The 17,100-nt window shown below is 45.7% G+C and overlaps 1 protein-coding gene across 3 annotated transcripts in view; it reads right to left on the reverse strand.

Annotated features, from left to right (window-relative positions):
- The window catches only part of Casr (calcium sensing receptor), a 75,069-nt gene that overhangs the window by 38,105 nt on the left and 19,864 nt on the right, over window positions 1-17,100 (reverse strand). The window contains exon 1 of one of the 3 annotated variants that reach the window (XM_029470776.2): window positions 7,057-7,412. The exons of the other annotated variants lie outside the window; for them this stretch is intronic. The gene's annotated coding sequence lies outside the window, so the exon portion shown is untranslated. Of the gene's footprint in view, window positions 1-7,056; window positions 7,413-17,100 lie in introns of those variants that run through there. 3 annotated transcript variants of the gene reach the window in all.

Raw genomic sequence — 17,100 nt, forward strand, 5'->3', positions numbered from 1 at the left:
AAGGTACTGAATGAAGCTAAAGGGATACTTTAAAAAAAAAATCTATCAGTTGAACTTGCCTTTGTGCAAAAATATAAGAGATCCTTGTCTGATCTAAGATTCCCAGTTGAGATCAAGTTGCCAGAGGATAAGGACAGGCTAGTAATCGACATTTTGACTGAGTTTTCACCAAAGTAAAATCCTCCCTTATCTATCTTTGGCTTCGATGTTTGTAGTAACTGTTTAATTCCCCATTCAAATGATTCTGTCCACCTAGAGAAAGCTGAGGCACAGATCTTCCAGACACAGAGCCCATGTGTATTCAAGCTCAGAAACTATGATTTCTCAATTTCTGGGTGGTAGAAATAACATTTCTAGATTGCCCATGAAAGAAAACGGAACAGGAAATGTTCACAAAGCCAAATTGATTTCCAATGGAGGTCATCTGTCTTTGTAGGCTGAGCTCACCGATGTCTCTTTGGTTGATTGTACAGTAATCTTTGCCCCCTTTGTCAGACTGTGGGGTTTGAACCACTAGCGTGGAAAGGTGAGAAAGGCGTATGCTTTAACGAGGATGAACAGGGAAAAGTAATTGGGAGAGTTCGAGCAATGATCGGCAAACTCTGGCTCTGTACCTGGCTCTGGCTACAGCTTTCCTTATTCTCGATGTGGATGCATCCACAGTGAGGGGTTCTGTATAAATTTGTTGCCTACGTATTAGGGAAGGAGAGCCTATCTGTCATCATCCATGTGACCATCCCCCATCAACATGACTGTCCCCAGCCCTAGACCAGACTCCATTTCTTCTATTTCAAGGTGTGACATCTCTTGCCTTACAATGGAGGCCTCTTTCAGCACAAACTTCCGGTCACACTCTGCTGCCTCCCTCCAGTTGGGCTTGTCTGCTGGCCAGCTGCTCAGGCTCTGCTCTCCCCTCCTCTAAATCTCCCTGACAACAGGTGTGATTTTTGGAGAGCCCACGCCTCATTTAGCTCCGGTAATGGCTTAATTGAGTTGGAAAAAATGCAAGGACTGGAGCGTGATAAAAAACCAGCTGAGCTGGGGACTGGAGGGAGAGGAGGAGGGAGATGAATGACCAGGAGTGGGGAGGGACATCCCAGGACAAGGAGCACCATAGAGAGAACCAGAGGAAGCAAAGGAAGGAGAGGAGCAGGCCAGCATGCTGGCATGCATCCGCTCTGCTGTAGGAGCATTCTGACAGGCAGAGGTGGCTCAAGGTGCAGGGCTACATGAGTGACTGTTGCGTGCACAACCACACTTAGTGTGCCCAAAATACAAGTGCTATGTGTGGAGCTTGTGATGATGCTCTCAAGATGACAGGGAAAAAAAGAGCATTGGGAGGTGAGAGGTATGTAAATTCAAGACTAAAACATGACTCTCCTGAATTTTGAGAGTAGACAATGTAATGGGGACCGCTGCATGGAACCTGCTGATGACTAGTCTCCAGGGTGAATTACCCGGGGCACTGGTCAAGAGTTAGGAAGTCTTTTCTCCTGCCCTACTTCACTTCATGCCCAAGTGAGCTCTGCTGATGGCTGTGTACACACCCATGGGGTTAGTGAAATGGTTCATTTGAACTGCAGAGATACCCAAGAGGTGTCTTTATAAATATAACAGAGCTCCCAGTCTTACACAGAAATGCCTTTGTGGAATAGCATCATAGAATTGCCTTTCCAAACCACAGCGGTCCCTGACATAGTTGATGGCATAGTTCAGTCAGTTGTCCCAACACTTGCCACCTTCTAGGGTCCTGGGTAAAACAAGTTTAGGAACTGATATGCACTCTGCCACTGGGTAAATTTACCTCCAAAAGGCCCTGGCAGAAGAGATCACTACCTCTTGCACATAGACATTTACCTCCATCTACAATGCTGTAAAATGCAGTCTTGAAAAGGCTGACCTGGTAGAAAACCTAAGATCCCGGAATCTGAGATTCTCCTGGGCTCTCTGAACAAGTTTTGCATGAGATACACCTCCTCCCTTGGTGGGTCCTACATGTTCTGTGAAGCAGCTATGAGATCCCAAAGAGCAGCCCTGGAGGGAAGCGGGTGGGTGAATATCTCAGCATACTTTCCTGTCATTTCAAGGATAGGTTCCAGCTCCCATCTGCTTCCCAAGAGTGCCTCTGCTGCACTCAATAAGCCTGCACGAGGAGCCTTTCTTCTACACATCTGCACCTTGTGCAGGGCCCACATGGAGTGATGTCCTAGACAACTAGGTGTCTGAGGAAAGGAGAGAAAATCAGGAGGTGGACATAAAAGATGCTGCAGACCTAGTAAATTAAAAGTTACAACTTAAGCTAAATATTCCCCATGGTGGTCAGCTTTTAGACAGGATCCAGGTGGTATGTGCAGCAGACCCACTGTGGGCAATTTCAAGCTGCTAATGGTATACTACCAAACTGCAAAATTCCTGTGTATTGCATCATTAGATCTTAGGAAGTGCAGGATGAGGGGTATACAGAGGTCCTGGGTCCAGTTGGGCTTCATCTCGTGAATGCACACCCATGCAAGAGCCTTCAGAGATCTGGTGGATCACCCATGCAAGGATCTTCTGAAACCTGGTGGCTCTACCATACAAGGGCTTTCAGAGACTGGGCAGCTCATGGAATTACTAGGGTTGTTTTTGTTTTGTTTGTTTTTAATGGCCCAAAGTATTTTACAGGTACCATAAACCCCTTGGTTTCTCTTTGTTTTGCCTACTAAGAATTTGCAAATTGGCTCTATGACCCGGTTCTCATTCAGACAGAAATGGAAAGGTGCACTGTGGAGTTTACTATGATTCAAAACAACAAACAAAGAAACACCCAACCCAACCCAACACAACACAACACAACCCAAGACCACAACAAACCCAGTGATCCTTCCTGCTGTGTTAGACCCCCCATTTTCATACCTCATTAAATCTTTCCTTTTTATACACAGTGATAGAGACATAAACACAAGTCACTGTGCCAATCTGGAGTGTTGCCAAGGGCAATGAGAAGTATCATCAGGTGAAACCTGTGTGTTATTAACAGGCAGGGGACACAGGAGCCTTCTGGCCTCGGTGTCATTAAGCAGGCAGGGGCTACAGGAGCCACCCTGGCCTCATTAGCTGAAGGAACAGATTTAAGAAGACGATCTTGTCACATCGTCAATATAAGATGTAAAAGTTTACATGCAGAAGAGACACAGGCAGCTTATCTATCTTTCTGGGAACTGGCTTATCATGTCAAAAACCACAGTGGCCAAGGGCAATATTTGACAGTGTAGCATGTCTTAAAAATGCCGGTTTGGGTCTTAAAAGAAGTTCTCTTCTGTTGCAGCATAAAATCTACTCAGTATGGGATTACTTTCCATTTTAATTGGACTGCAGGTATACACTATTGGATTACGAATAATCAGAGATTACTAATCTCTGCCGCCTGTTTGTATTTCTTGGTTATTTTTATAATGAATCTACTGCCCTTAAGAAAGAGTTCTCTTGCTTCTTCCCAATAGAAGGCCACGAATCCTGAGCTGTAGATTCACCATACCTTGCTTCCCTCTCATCCAGTGCTACGAATACCTTTAAAGTCCCTCAAAAACATTCTAAGAAGAGTTTATTACTTCAAAGGGTGATAGAACTGCGCGATGAGCATTGATTGTTGCTTGTGAAGTTATGAGAAATAATGTGTATTACCTTTTGTGAGCTGCCAAGGCTTGGACCAATGGCCTTTTCTCTGCTAAATGCTCCACCAGCCTGTGTTACTTTTACACAGAAATGATATTCTGTAAAATGTTACTAAAGGACTGGCTATAGGGCTGGAGAGATGGCTCCGGGACTAAGAGTACCCTTCCAGAGGCCTTGAGTTTGGTTCCCAGCACCCATGATAGGTGGTTCATGAATACACATAGCTGCAGCTCCCTGGGATTCAACACCTTCTAGCCTCTGCAGGCACAGTCTTACACCCCACCCCACCCCATTAAAAATGGCTATATAAATGAACACAAATATCAACCTTGAAAAGCCAAAGGGGGCTGGTGAGATGGCTCAGTGGGTAAGAGCACCCGACTGCTCTTCCAAAGGTCCAGAGTTCAAATCCCAGCAACCACATGGTGGCTCACAACCATCCGTAATGAGATCTGATGCCCTCTTCTGGAGTGTCTGAAGACAGCTACAGTGTACTTACATATAATAAATAAATCTTTAAAAAAAAAAATCTTGGGCTGGTGAGATGGCTCAGTGGGTAAGAGCACCCGACTGCTCTTCCAAAGGTCTGGAGTTCAAATCCCAGCAACCACATGGTGGCTCACAACCATCCATAACGAGATCTGACTCCCTCTTAAAAAAAAAAAAAGCCAAAGGGTCTTGTGCCTAGTTATACGGCACAGCCTTCAGATGTGTTTTTGGGAATCTAACTACATGGATATTGCATTGGATATTGGAGGTCTAGGCTTGTAGATAATGCATTGAGCATCTGGTTCCGTTTTCTTATTGCCTACTTCTCTCCTTTATCTGTTACTCCCCGTTAAAGTAAACTTTTATTTGAAATGTGGCAGGCATCGAGACATGCTCACAAACCATAAGTGAATTCTCAGGCTGAAAACAGCCATGGAATTGGCTTCCAAGCTCAGAACCTCAGAGGCTGACTCAGGTCTCCCCAGTAATGATGTTTCCTCTGGGAACCAGAGCTGACGCCCACCAGATTGGCTTCTCTGCTTGTGCTTCACACAGATGGAACTATGTATTCTAACTTCTCGGGGGGGGTGGTGGTGGCCAGACACACACACACACACACAGCAAGGTCACAGTAAGCTCTCTTCCAGCTTTAAGTTTTGTTCTTTTGTGCTTGGCTTCTTCTTTAATATGTTTGCAGGACCCAGCCATGCAGTATTGTGGAACCTGTTAACTTTCTTCTCCATTGAGTAACACAGCCACCATGTGTCAGTCAGCAGTGGGGCATGGTCTCATGCTGGGAGTTAGGACAGTCACAGTGGCTTAGGCTTGTCACTCAATGTGTCTTCTTTTAAAACAGTTCTTCACTTATTTTATGTGTGTGGATGTGCTGCCTGCCTGTATGTTTGTGTACAGCGTGTGTGCCTGGTGCCCTCAGAGGTCAGATGAAGGTATCAGATTCCCTTTGTCTTTCTGAGCCTGGGTTACCTTGCTTCAGATAATGTCTTCTAGCTCCACCCACTTTCCTCTAGATTTCCTTTTAATTTATTTGCCTTCTTTTTATATTCTATATTGTGTTTCCTGTATTCCTAAAAGCATGTGAACATTTTAATTATTTTAAATTTTATAAAAGAATACCTGTAAGTTTCCACGCTAAGTCCTGATTTTGCCTGGTGTGTAATATTTCACTATGTGACTAGATGGTAGCCCACCCATTCATGTTTTCTCTGAGGGCTATTTAAGATACCTCAAGCAGCACTTCCACATACCACCTCTATGAAACATAAATACTATTAACTTTTTTTTTTTTTTGCAAAATTTCAAGGACTCGAGGAACAGGTCCAAAGTACATTTTAATGTGTTTGAAATTATGTAATAATAAATTTAAAAATTGCCTGAAATGTTAACTGAAAACCACGTGTCTTTTAAAATTAAAGGTGTTTCTCTTGCTTGGTCACCACTGCAGTGAAACAACAGCCAAAATGTTCATTTCTTGTAGAGGTAGAATTAGGTCAGTCTCCTTGTTCCATGCCTAAGAACTCAAGGGACTTCATTTCCAAAAACTTTAAATTATTTCATATTTTTTCTAGAGATTTCTATTAATATCCTATAGACCTGTCCGTCATCTTTTAGGGCATGCTAACCATCATGGGTGTCATGGTTTTTCAACTGACCTCAGTCTGAGAGGAACAGCCTAGCTAATCTCCGGGCATACGTGTGCCTGTTCCCAATGATGTCACGATGTGGCCGACCATTTCCCACATCCCTGTCACCTGGGTCCTCCTAGCTGTGTGTTTGTGTGCCTTTTGGGGAAGTCCTTTTGGAATCTTTGTCTGTGTTTTCATCTCCAAATATAACCACACTGCAACCGGTAAAAGTGAGCTTGATTGTATTTTTGAGGAACCATGTCTCTTGATTAAATTCATTTTGAATGTTGTTCCCTGTTTTAAAGGAACATGCCACCCCCCTCAGGAAATATTTATAGATTTATTAGCTGGCCTCTCCAGATTTTCCCAGGAGTACCCGGAGTCACCCTTTAAAGCAAACAAACCAAATGAAAAAACCAAACCCTGGAGTGCATCAGTTGCCTCCATGAAGAGTCTCCATTAGTGACAGTACCTGAGGGAGGACAGTCATGACTGTCCCTTCCCTAGATAGAGCCAACTTTAATGCAAATGGAAAAACATCCCCTCCCCACCCACCCCCTAGCACTAGAAATTTAATCTAGGGCATTAGCCCGTAATGGTAAAGCCCTCTGCTGCTGAGCCAGGGCTCCAGCGTCAGCAGCATCTTCTTTCAGAAACCTAAAAAGAGCAGCTGTCACCAGGCCGGGCAGGTCACTGAGTCTTAACATGTAGTTCCTGGGCCTGCAGCAGTATGAGCATGGAGACTGGTTAGAACTGTGGGTCCCCGGTCCCCTCCATCCACAGAACAGGAAGCCCGGGCTTTAGCAAGCCCTCTGTGTGTAGCTTATGCACGTTCAAGTCTGAGCATTGCAGCCAAAATATCTCCTTTCCGCCTTTGCACCAGGTCATATTCTGTTCTAACAGACCCCCTGAAACCGAGAGTGACTTCTTTTTGTTTTAAGTGAATCTTTTTCTTCCAGCATTATAATTTCCCAATGTAACCGGCAAACAAAACAAAACGAAACAAAAAAGACGCACCTTGAAGAGACAAAAGAATTTCCTGTCCCTGCCAACCCCAAAACAATTTCCCTAATCTCTCTCATGCAACAAGCTGCTGAATATAGTGACACTCAGGACCTCACTCAGGAAACATGACGTACAGCCTTATGAATTGCTATGTGCTAAGGAAACACAGCCACTACCCACAGGAGGCCACTCTACCCCCCACCCCCATCCCCCATCGAAGACTGCTGAAGGGAAGCTGCAGCCAAGGAGAAGAGAAGGGACTTACCTGTGGGGTTGTCACAGTCCTCCACCCTTTCCCAGAAGAAGTTTCATGAGATCTACTTGTAACGTGAATCTCACTATTTAGTCCCTTTCTCTGATATGCAAAATGACTACATTTCTTTGTGTTCACAGTTTATCCACTGGTTCCAAATAGGATGGCCTGAGACTCTAAGCAGGGCTTTTAGAAGTCCCCTTTGCAAAGCCCTGTCCATTGCTGTCTGGTCTCTCAGGACTCCTTCTTAAGGACCTTCCAGGGCTACCTGCTAGCAGTCTGTGGTCTCTGTCTACCCAGTGTGCCCTGTCTCTCTGCCTTGCCTGCACCTGGCCTCCGTGAGGCTCAGTTTCTGGTCACAACTGGCCAGCTTGAAAACAGATGACCAGCTCTCCAGAGTCACAAGGTGGCCTTGCTACTTGGAAGCCTTGCCGACAGCGGTTTGATTTCACTCCCCTTTGAAATAAGATTTGATCTTCTCACTCTTGCTTTCCTCTGTCCCTCTTTTATCTTCCAGAAGTTTCCAAAGGCATGTTAGCCTCCTAATCTCCCTGTAAGCTGTCTAAAAGTCAATTACAAAGGTCAGCATATACTTTCCTAGTTTTGGGTCACTTTATGTTGGTTTCATTAAACCAGGACCCAATTCAGCTCCTGGGTGGCTTGTTTGTGTAAACACACTTTCCATTAAAACACAAGCAGGCTGCTCAGCTTCCATGCATAATGCCTATGGTTGTTTTTGTGTTGCCACAGTAGTTTGGCTAGTTATGGCAAAGGCTGATTTACCCACCAAGTCTAAAATGTTTACAATTTAGCCCGTTATAGAATAATCTGTGGAGGCCTGCATGTGGTCAGGCACAAACCCCATACTCTTTCCCCTCACCAGACAACCCAGCTCTGACAGCAGATGCACCTGGAGAGAGCTGCACTTTCTGCTACTTAAAAGGAGTTGATTTTTTTTTTAACCAGGATTCTCAATAGGAGGAATGACTGTGATGGTCTGACCGGGGTTGGGAATAGAGGTCAGCTCTTTCTGCTGGCTGTCATCTGACTCCAGGCACCTGGAGCTGGGCTGTTGACAGGAACAGAACAGAGGCCTGAGATGGGACCTCCCCGACCCCATCACTGGAAAACCTTCAGCAAAAAGAGGGAAAACAAGCTGTGGTTCTGATTCACCAGCCAGGCACAGCGTTTACCCCCTTAGAGATTGCCGGGAGAGCCAGTTCTGTAGTATACTGGTTGCCTTCCAGTGCAATGACCTTAAGGGATAGTTTGCTTGCTGGGGCTTGACTGTTAAGTAGAAATGCAACTTACCAAGGAGCCCAAGCATGACCTAAAACTAGGTGGTGAGGGGGAGGAGATAAACACATAAATAAGCCGTGTCTACAGCGAGGGGGGAGAACCCTCTCAGGCCTGTGTTTCTCTTCCTCGTTTTCTTCTTAGTAATACCCTGAGGTGCAGAGCAGGGTCCCTTTGGAGAGAACTGAGGAGAGCAATCAATGTCCTTCAAATAGGGTCTGCCTAGACAGATGGGGAACAGACTCAGACGAGACACCTCCCTCAGACGAGATGAAGGGAGGCACAGTTTGGCACAGCCAGCCCTATGCTGGCACACCCTCAGCCACCCACTGTACCATTGCTGAGCCTGGACCAATTAGGTTCTTCTTCACGGCAGAGGAGGACCACTGTGGGGTGGTAGCACATGAAGAAAGTTCTAGAAAGAGCTTGCAGGGGAGTCCAATTCATTGATATGGAGATATGTTCTCATCTACAAATATATTCCTAGATATTCCGGGATGCATATGGCCTATGGGCTGCAGGTCAAACATCCAGATAAAGGACTGGGCTTGTCCTAGGTGATTTGTGGGAGGGCTTACAGAAGTTGGACTTGTGCACGCTGTGAGAAACAGTTGTCAATCAATCTTGAAGGAAGGCAAGCTAGAGTGAGGCTGGGGCTGGAACTGACTGGAAACCAGGCCAGGGAAATGATTTCTGCTGATTTAATGATGTAATGTTTTTGTGTGCACTCAGACACGATTACAGAGTGGCTCTGCCTTTATCACAGACACCGGGTCACCTGGCTTCACACTCCTGTTCTACAGGAAAGTTCGAAGGCCTAACTGGTAGACCCCAGAAAGTTGCCCAAACTTTCCTTTCTGGCTCTGACTGCTTCCCTTTCTCTGATGTACGAAAAATCCCAGGACAATGGAGTCAGGAAAGACTTTGAAAATCATCTGGTTCCAACTCTCCAGGTTCAAGGAAATGGAAGGTCAGAGATGTTATGTGAGTTCCAATGTCACGCAGCCAGCAAGTCTCATGGCTGGTAACCCTGAACCCCCGCCAGCATGGGCCTGGCTCCATCAGGGCTCCTTTCCTATCTCTTTCCTCCAGCCCACATAGTTCTTAATTAGCCCCAAATCTTCACGGTCCTTCTCACCAGCTGGTGTTGTGGTTTTTGTTTTTTTGTTTTGTTTTGTTTTGTTTTTAACAAGATAACTTTATTCAGAACAAAGCAATAGAAAAGATCAGAAAAGAGCCCAACAGAGCAGTAAGCCAAGAGATACACAACCAAGGGCCTGCTCAGGGCTTTGTCTGTGATTGGGAATGCCCTTTCAGCCCTCTGATCCACAGTTTCTCCTCACCCTTCAGGACGGCTCAGAATCCACATCTCCACAAAGCCCTACCCAATTCTCAGTGCTCTGAGCCTTTCTCTGCCTGGCATTTCTATTTCAGAGTCTCTTGCCTTGCAGTCAGGACCCTGGTCTGTCTTAGAGCTATACAATGTCCTCTTAGCAATCCTGTAATAATGCACACCAGCCTTACCCCAAGACTGAAGGAGGCGCTTGGACCATCCTTTTCGTAGTATAACTTAAAAAAAAATCAATCGTAGAGTAGACTGAATAACGAACACAAAAGGCCCCGTAAAAATGCTGAGGTGTTACAGGTACAGGGAGAATCTGATGATCTCCAGGCCACCCTTCCTGTGATGGCTATCTGGACATGCGGGCATGCTGGAAGAACTGGCTATGACTAGGGGATTCTGGCTCAGGGCAGCAGCAGCCTGCAGCTGGTATGCTCAAGCCCCTGTTAGAAGAGAATCTAGGGTTGGCTTTGCAGCAGAACAAGGTGGGAGGATGATACAGCCCTGAGCAGTCACAATTCTACCTGTGGAAGCAGACAGTGGTCTCTTCAGTTTAATGAAAACTAAGGCAGAAAAATGCTCATATGTGTAGTTGATCCAATTGGGTGTTTCATGTATTTGAAAAACAAGATGAAGTGATTTGCCCAAAGTCACATAGGCAGAGCAACAATGAGGTGGATGTTTGCTGGTGAGTATCACAGACTGCCTTCTAGAGGAACTGGGTTCGATTCCCATCACCCATATGATAGCTCACAACAGTCTATAACTCCAGTTCCAGGGGATCTGATGCTCTGTCTCTTCTTGCTTTCACAGACATCACATTCACGTGATGCACAGACATATGTGCAGGCAAAACACTTATACACACAAAAGGTAAAGAACGGAAGGCAAGTTTCTTATCTCTTATACCAAATGTCAGTACCACCTTGAGGGACAACAGGGCACAAGGCACAGGTGATAGGGTTCAACTCTCTGTTTTAGCAACGACTCGCTGGGAACATGGGTCTAGTTGTTCAGTCAGTCTTTGTATCTCTGCTTTCCCATTCTGTAACACAGGAGTAATAGTTACATTAAAATAATGCTTGTGAGCATTTAGCATGGGACCCAACACAGAGGAAGTACTCAATAAACAGTAGTTCTTAATATGAGAATATGACAGTGACCTTCCCCATGGGTCCCTAGGGTTAACTGGTCAGGGGACCAACTCAACATCTCCCCAATGACTACAGGATGCTATTGGCTTATTCCCTCCTAGCAGGGCCAACTTCTGTGATGACAAGACAGAAAGCCATGCAAACTACCCACTGGGTCAGAGACATGTGCTGTTAGTGTTGTGAGATGTGTGTGGAAGGTCTAGCAATGTGACACTTCCCTACCATAGGGTCACGATCCAAAGGAACATTTTATGATGTCTCTAAAATAGCTGCAGCTGGCTGATGCCACTCAGAGAGAACTTAAGGGGAGTGGGACAATAGAGAAAGTCCGAAGCTGTACGGATGGGCAAGGGTGAGAGATGAGTGGGGATAGAGGTAGGGATGGGGGCAGGCAGGGTGGGGGGCGGTGAATTCCAGGTTCTAAAGGTGGGTCTTCCCATCCCTTTAATGATTCTCCATTCAACGGGACTGTGGAACACCTTGAAAACATGCTTTTCTAAAGAAGAGAGCCTTTGGCTGAAAAGGCCTAGAGGGACATAAAAGAACCAGAAGAGAAACGGTCGGTTGACAGTGGCTGGCTCTGGGCTCTCCGTCTCTTGGTAGGATGATGATTCTCAGCAGAGGCTGTTAGAAGCTGCCTTCTGTCCCCTCTGATCACCTGCTGCAAGTGAGGGTCTTCCTTCTGCGTGTTTCCCGTGCCCACTCCGGGCTGCACTCGCCCTGGGCCCGGCAGTTCCTCTCCCCGTAGCTCCTTTCCCCACGTCAGCAGCCCCCATCCGCCTGCACCTGCCTCACCGGAGCAGAAAGATCTCAGCGCAGTTTGCAGTCCCCCCCCCCACACCCCCACACGGCTTGGCTTCAGCAGGAGAGGTCCATTTGGTTTGTAAGGCATCTTTCTGTAGCAGTGGCCCTCTGGCTAGGGGACCTCTCCTCACCTGAGTCTTCTTCAGCCCACAGAGGCTGAGCTTCAATGTTTGTTTCCTGGACACCTCAAGACCAGGGAGACACTTCTGCACCGAATGAAGGCTTAGGTTCCAAGTTACTGCCCGGAAGCTGTCTCAGAATAGTTCTGTGTCGGTGTCCCATTTAACAAGTGGGTGGACTGAGGTTCCAAGAGGGAAGAGACTTGTGGTGATGATAGGGGGAAGGGTGGGGGCGGTGGGCAGTGTTCTGAGTAGAATGACTGGTAACGGATAGAAGCCATCTTATTACGAATTACCACGGAGCAAACTTTACACAGAAGGAAACAAGCTACAATGGAACACACCCACTCCTGGGGATATTAGGATGTGTCCAGATGAGAGAATTTTAAATCTGAAAAGGACCTGGAGGTCACTTAGCTAACGTGTTTGTTAGCTACTGCCTAGTGTTGGGGGAAGGTGCAGCCTCCAGTGGTCCCTGCCCACTCTCTCAGCTGCCATTGTGTGCATGGCTTCTGCATTAAGAAGTGTCATGGACAGTCTTCCCCCTTCCTAAACCTTGCAATCTGATAAAAAGCCAGGTCCTCTCTGTACACTGTGTACTGAGATATTGGTGGGTACCGCTGTTTAGCGGAAGGGAAAAACAAGAATCAGACGGGAAAGAGCCTCTTTCCAGGACCAGTGATCTCCTTTTACAGTATCTCATTTGAGATAAGGCTATTGTTTTGGAAAAGTTATTCCACAAACAGAGGAAAGCTTGGAGCCAACTCTCCCTTTCTGGAGAATTCTCTGTGAATGGGCTTAGGTGAGAGGGAACAGAGCCAATAGATGCGGAGTCAGGTGTTTGCATGGACTGTGCTAGCCTAATGGATATAAGTGGACATGGGAGAAGAGGAGTGTTTAATGGATAAATAAGGCAAAGCGGGTAAGCAGTAGCTAAAAGCTACTGTGTATTTGCTAGCTTTGTTGGTTAAGGCCTCCAGTGATCCCTAGCTTTAAATGGATGAACTGGGGGGAGACTCGGAGAGGTGAAGAGACTCAGCTGGGCACACTGAGAACGCTGGAGAGTTTTAAACTAGATGCTGCTGCTCCCAGAAGACCTGGCAGGCACACCGGAGAGTTTTGTGCATATCATCTTTATCACTCTCTTTCCTGACCATAGATCTCTAAAGATTCTACATCCCTAATGCTCAACAACCATTGAGTTTGGTTTTTCAAGTCTGAAGAATTCAGAACTTCTGAACCTCTGTAGATCTCCACTCAGCCCCACTGTGGACCATCCAAGTGAAGACTGTGGGCAGTGAGGCTTGGGAGTCAGGCTCTGGGGGCCTGGGCTGAGGTGAGGGGATAGCATCACGATAGCCAGAAGACTGGGGATTGACCGTTCAACCAGGCAGGGAACAAGTGGAGAGAAAGTGAGTGACAGCCTTGGGTCAAGCACATATTCCAACATGTATTAAATAAATCTAAACGTATCAGATTTTCTCTTTCTTTGAGACAGGGTTTCTTGCAGCCCAGTCTGACCTCAGATTCACTATGCAGCTGAAGATAACCCTGAACTTCTGATCCTCATTCTCTACCTCCCAAATGCTAGGATTGCAGTCATGTGGCATCATGCTTGGTTTATGCAGGCTGGGGATGGAAGTCAGGTCTCAATCCTGTATGCCTGGTCACTCTACCAACTGAGCTGTATCCCCAGCTCCTTTACCAGAGTCTTTAACAGAGTCTAGTGCATACTGTAAAATTTCCAAGAAGCTCAAGCAAGCAAAACAGAGAGTTAACAAGAAAAGCAAGTGCCATCCTGTTACACACACACACACACACACACACACACACACCTCTTCTCCTATTCTCCTCAAAGTGTTAAGTCTGTGGAATATTGTGGTTTGCTTGATTCATTTGTGGCTAGTTACAATCACCAACGATGCCAATGATATGCAATGTTGCTCTGTATTTTTCTAGAAAATTTCAGTTCATGTCACGCTGGATTCCCAAAAGAATCAGTACCCCTTGGCCCTTCATGGCTCCTTGCTGTCATGAACAGCTAACATCCTCTAGATGCCACTGGGTAGAATACAGCATTGACTGGGGATGGAGGTTGGAGAAAGAACAGCAAGGAGTGGTTAGATATGAACAGATTCTCAGTGGACAAATATTTCTTCTTTCTGTTTCTAGTCTTTCTGAAGATGATTTTTATTAACCAATAACCCACTTCAATCAAGTTTGTTGTTCTTAAGGTTACAACTCTTTTTTTGATTTTTTTGGGGTTTTGGGGTTTTTTGTTGTTGTTGTTTTTGTCTAGAATGGATCCAGGTTACAAAGATCCAGATTGAGACCATGAACATTTCCAGCATTCTAGAAGCCTCCCAGTGGCTCTCACACTCAAGTACATCCTCAATTGCTACCAACCTTTGGGTCTTAGAGAGCATTGGGAAATCCCTTAGCTTCATATGTAACTTGTAGCATGGAGGCACATGTTGCGTTGCGGTTACCGTGTTGTACCCAAAGGCAGCCATTGTTCATGGCTCAGTTTCTACACGTATTCACATGAATTGTATCCCCTAACCCCTTTATCAGAGTCTTTAACAGTCTAGTGCGCATTGTAGATAGGACGCCTTCACGTCTACATGAACACACAGGTGCACTAGCCTGATATTTCCCATAGGATGCTACCTGCTTGACCTCATGTGCAGGATACTGTGGAGCCGGTAGAGAAACAATGAGAATAAGAACCAGCAAGGTTCTAAAAAGACTTCCTCCAAATGTGCCACTCAAGCCAAACTGCAAGGCAAGGATTCCTTTGTCCTAGCCTGCAAAATGCTGAAGAACGTTGTTGAGCTTTCACTGTGTTCTGTTCTATGGACAGATCTCTTCCAGCCAGCACCCCAGGTTGCAGGACTTTGATCTTCTACATTAACATTTGTCACTGTGACTCTCCAATGGCCCAGCACCTCCCAGACCCAGGTTGTAAACCAGTTTCTGTGGCTCCACAGATCCTTCCCTCATGTGACTTTGATGATCCCAGTCTTGGTGACCCATGATCTAATCTATTACTCCAGGCACCAAGTTACTGATTCCTGAACGGTTCATGTCTCATTAATATTAAAGAATGGATCTTCTGGATCTTCAGAAACTTACAGCCACACCCTTGCCTGGGCCCATGAGGTGCGTCACAGATCCAGTTTCTCCAGACAGACAACACAGGCTCTCAACCTCTAAAAATGAATCATCCCACCACTTTCCTGCCTTGACCTTCCTGGAGCACACTTGACTTTATCTACGAAGCACACCTGATATCGGCCCACCCTCTGATTCACTGCCATAGTTGGGAGCTATCCTCGCTGTCCTATCTTGAATGGCTGGCTCTTAACTGGTCTCTGTTTTGATTCTTACTCTGAAATAATCCATCCCCCTCCCTCGCCATGTAACAGAGCAGTCTTTGAGGTATCGGTCAGATCATTCCAGGGGCTGCATGAAGAGGGAACTTTACAGACGTTGTGCTATGACCCAAGTGATCACCAGGCCAGGCCAGGTTGGAACAACTCTCTCTTGCTCATGTGCCACTGTGTCCAGTCACAATGGCTTCCTACCCGCTTGTGAAACACACTGGCTTCTTTAACCTTGTTCTTTCTTCTACCTGGAAGGCTCTTCCATTGATTTTTTCTGGCTGCTCCCCTAGCCTTCAGGTTTTATATTAAGTGCCACTTTTTTCTCAAGATTGTATTTCTAGTATAACCCCCTTTATTTTTTAATAACCACATGCTCTGTAATATGTAATTGATAACGAAGACAACTAAATTTTCTATTTAGTAGTTTGTTATCAAATTTCCAGTTCCAAACCCAAAATATGACCTTAAGGGAGTCGGGGGTGGGGAGGATTGTCCATTTTGTCCACAGTTAAATCCTCGTTACAGGTTAAGAATTTAGTAGGGGGGGGTCAATAAATAGTCATTGAGTGAATAAGCGATTCTTCACATTTCTAGCTCTTTAAAAAACGTTTTTAAAATTCACATTTATTTATTTATTGTGTGCACATGCATGGGTGTGTGTGCTACAGAGTACATGTATAGGTTAGAGGACAACTTGCTAGAGTTATTCTCTTCTCTTCTACTATGTGGGTCCTGGGGGTTGAACTGAGGTCATCAGTCTTTGCTGCAAGTGCCTCTTTCCGTGGAGCCACCCCCTTGGCCCCTCTTACTTCTGACAGATCCTGTAGGTGGTGTCTCTGACGTAACCCACACTTCTTTCTAGCTTTACCATAGCACTGTAGGTTAAAACACCATCAGCCCATGAGTCCCCCTGGCACCAATAGCCTCTGACAACCACTGCCTGCTCCCCCATGAGTCCCGCTGGCACTGATAGCCTCTTTACAGTCACTGCCTGCTCCCCTTCTCAGTTTCCCTCAACCCATTCTTCTCTGGTGGCACCGCTTTTGAATACAGACAGCTGTATTCAAATCACCTCAGTGGTTTCCCTCTGCTCTAAGGGTTCAGAGAGCCCGACTCATAGTGATCGTTACACTTCTGGCTGGCTGAGTTCCCCCTCACCCTCAGCCTCCTTTCTTTGTTCCCCACCCCACTCTGCTTCAGATGTTACTATGCCTCACTTCTTCCAGCTGCAATGCCTTCTTACACTGCTCCTTCTACTAAGAATCCTCCGTGTCTTTTCTCCATCCACCCATACAGAATTGGTCTATATAGCTACAGGATAGTAATATCCTTTCATCGGCTCAGAGGGAGTTCTGCTTACATACAGAATTTTCCTCTGTGGTTCTGTATCCTTCACTAGACAGGATTCTCCACAGGATGAAGTGAAGTCTTTTTTCATTGTTCTGTTTATAATACATGACAGAATACTTGGGCATATATCAATTGCTCAATAAATACATGGCCAACAAGTAGAGTTTTAAAAATGGATATTCCAAATGGCAAAATCATACCTAAAGCTTACACTTGAGTAACAATGGTTTGTTGCTGATGAAGTGTGCTTCTGTGTGTCCAGAGCCTCCAATGGCTTAGTCAATGACATCCTCCTAACGTAAGGAATCTGGAAGTTCCATAACAGCTAGAATCCACTGAGCTCTTTCAATGTGCCAGGTTGTACCAAGTCCCTGACGCTTAATTCCTTCAACCATCACTACATCATTAGAATGATTCTCTTACTACCACCATTTTAAATAAGTCTGTGTGTATATGTGTGGTATATATGTGTCAGTGCACATGTGTACATAAGTATGCAGACGCAAGAGGTCGATGTAGGTATCTTCCTCAAATGCTCTCCACATTATTATTATTATTATTGAGGCAGGTTCTCTGAGCTGGGGCTCACTGATTTGGCTAGACCA

Source organism: Mus caroli, unplaced genomic scaffold (genome assembly GCF_978045245.1).
Source record: "Mus caroli unplaced genomic scaffold, Mus_caroli_1 scaffold_17, whole genome shotgun sequence".
Taxonomy (NCBI): Eukaryota; Metazoa; Chordata; class Mammalia; order Rodentia; family Muridae; genus Mus; species Mus caroli.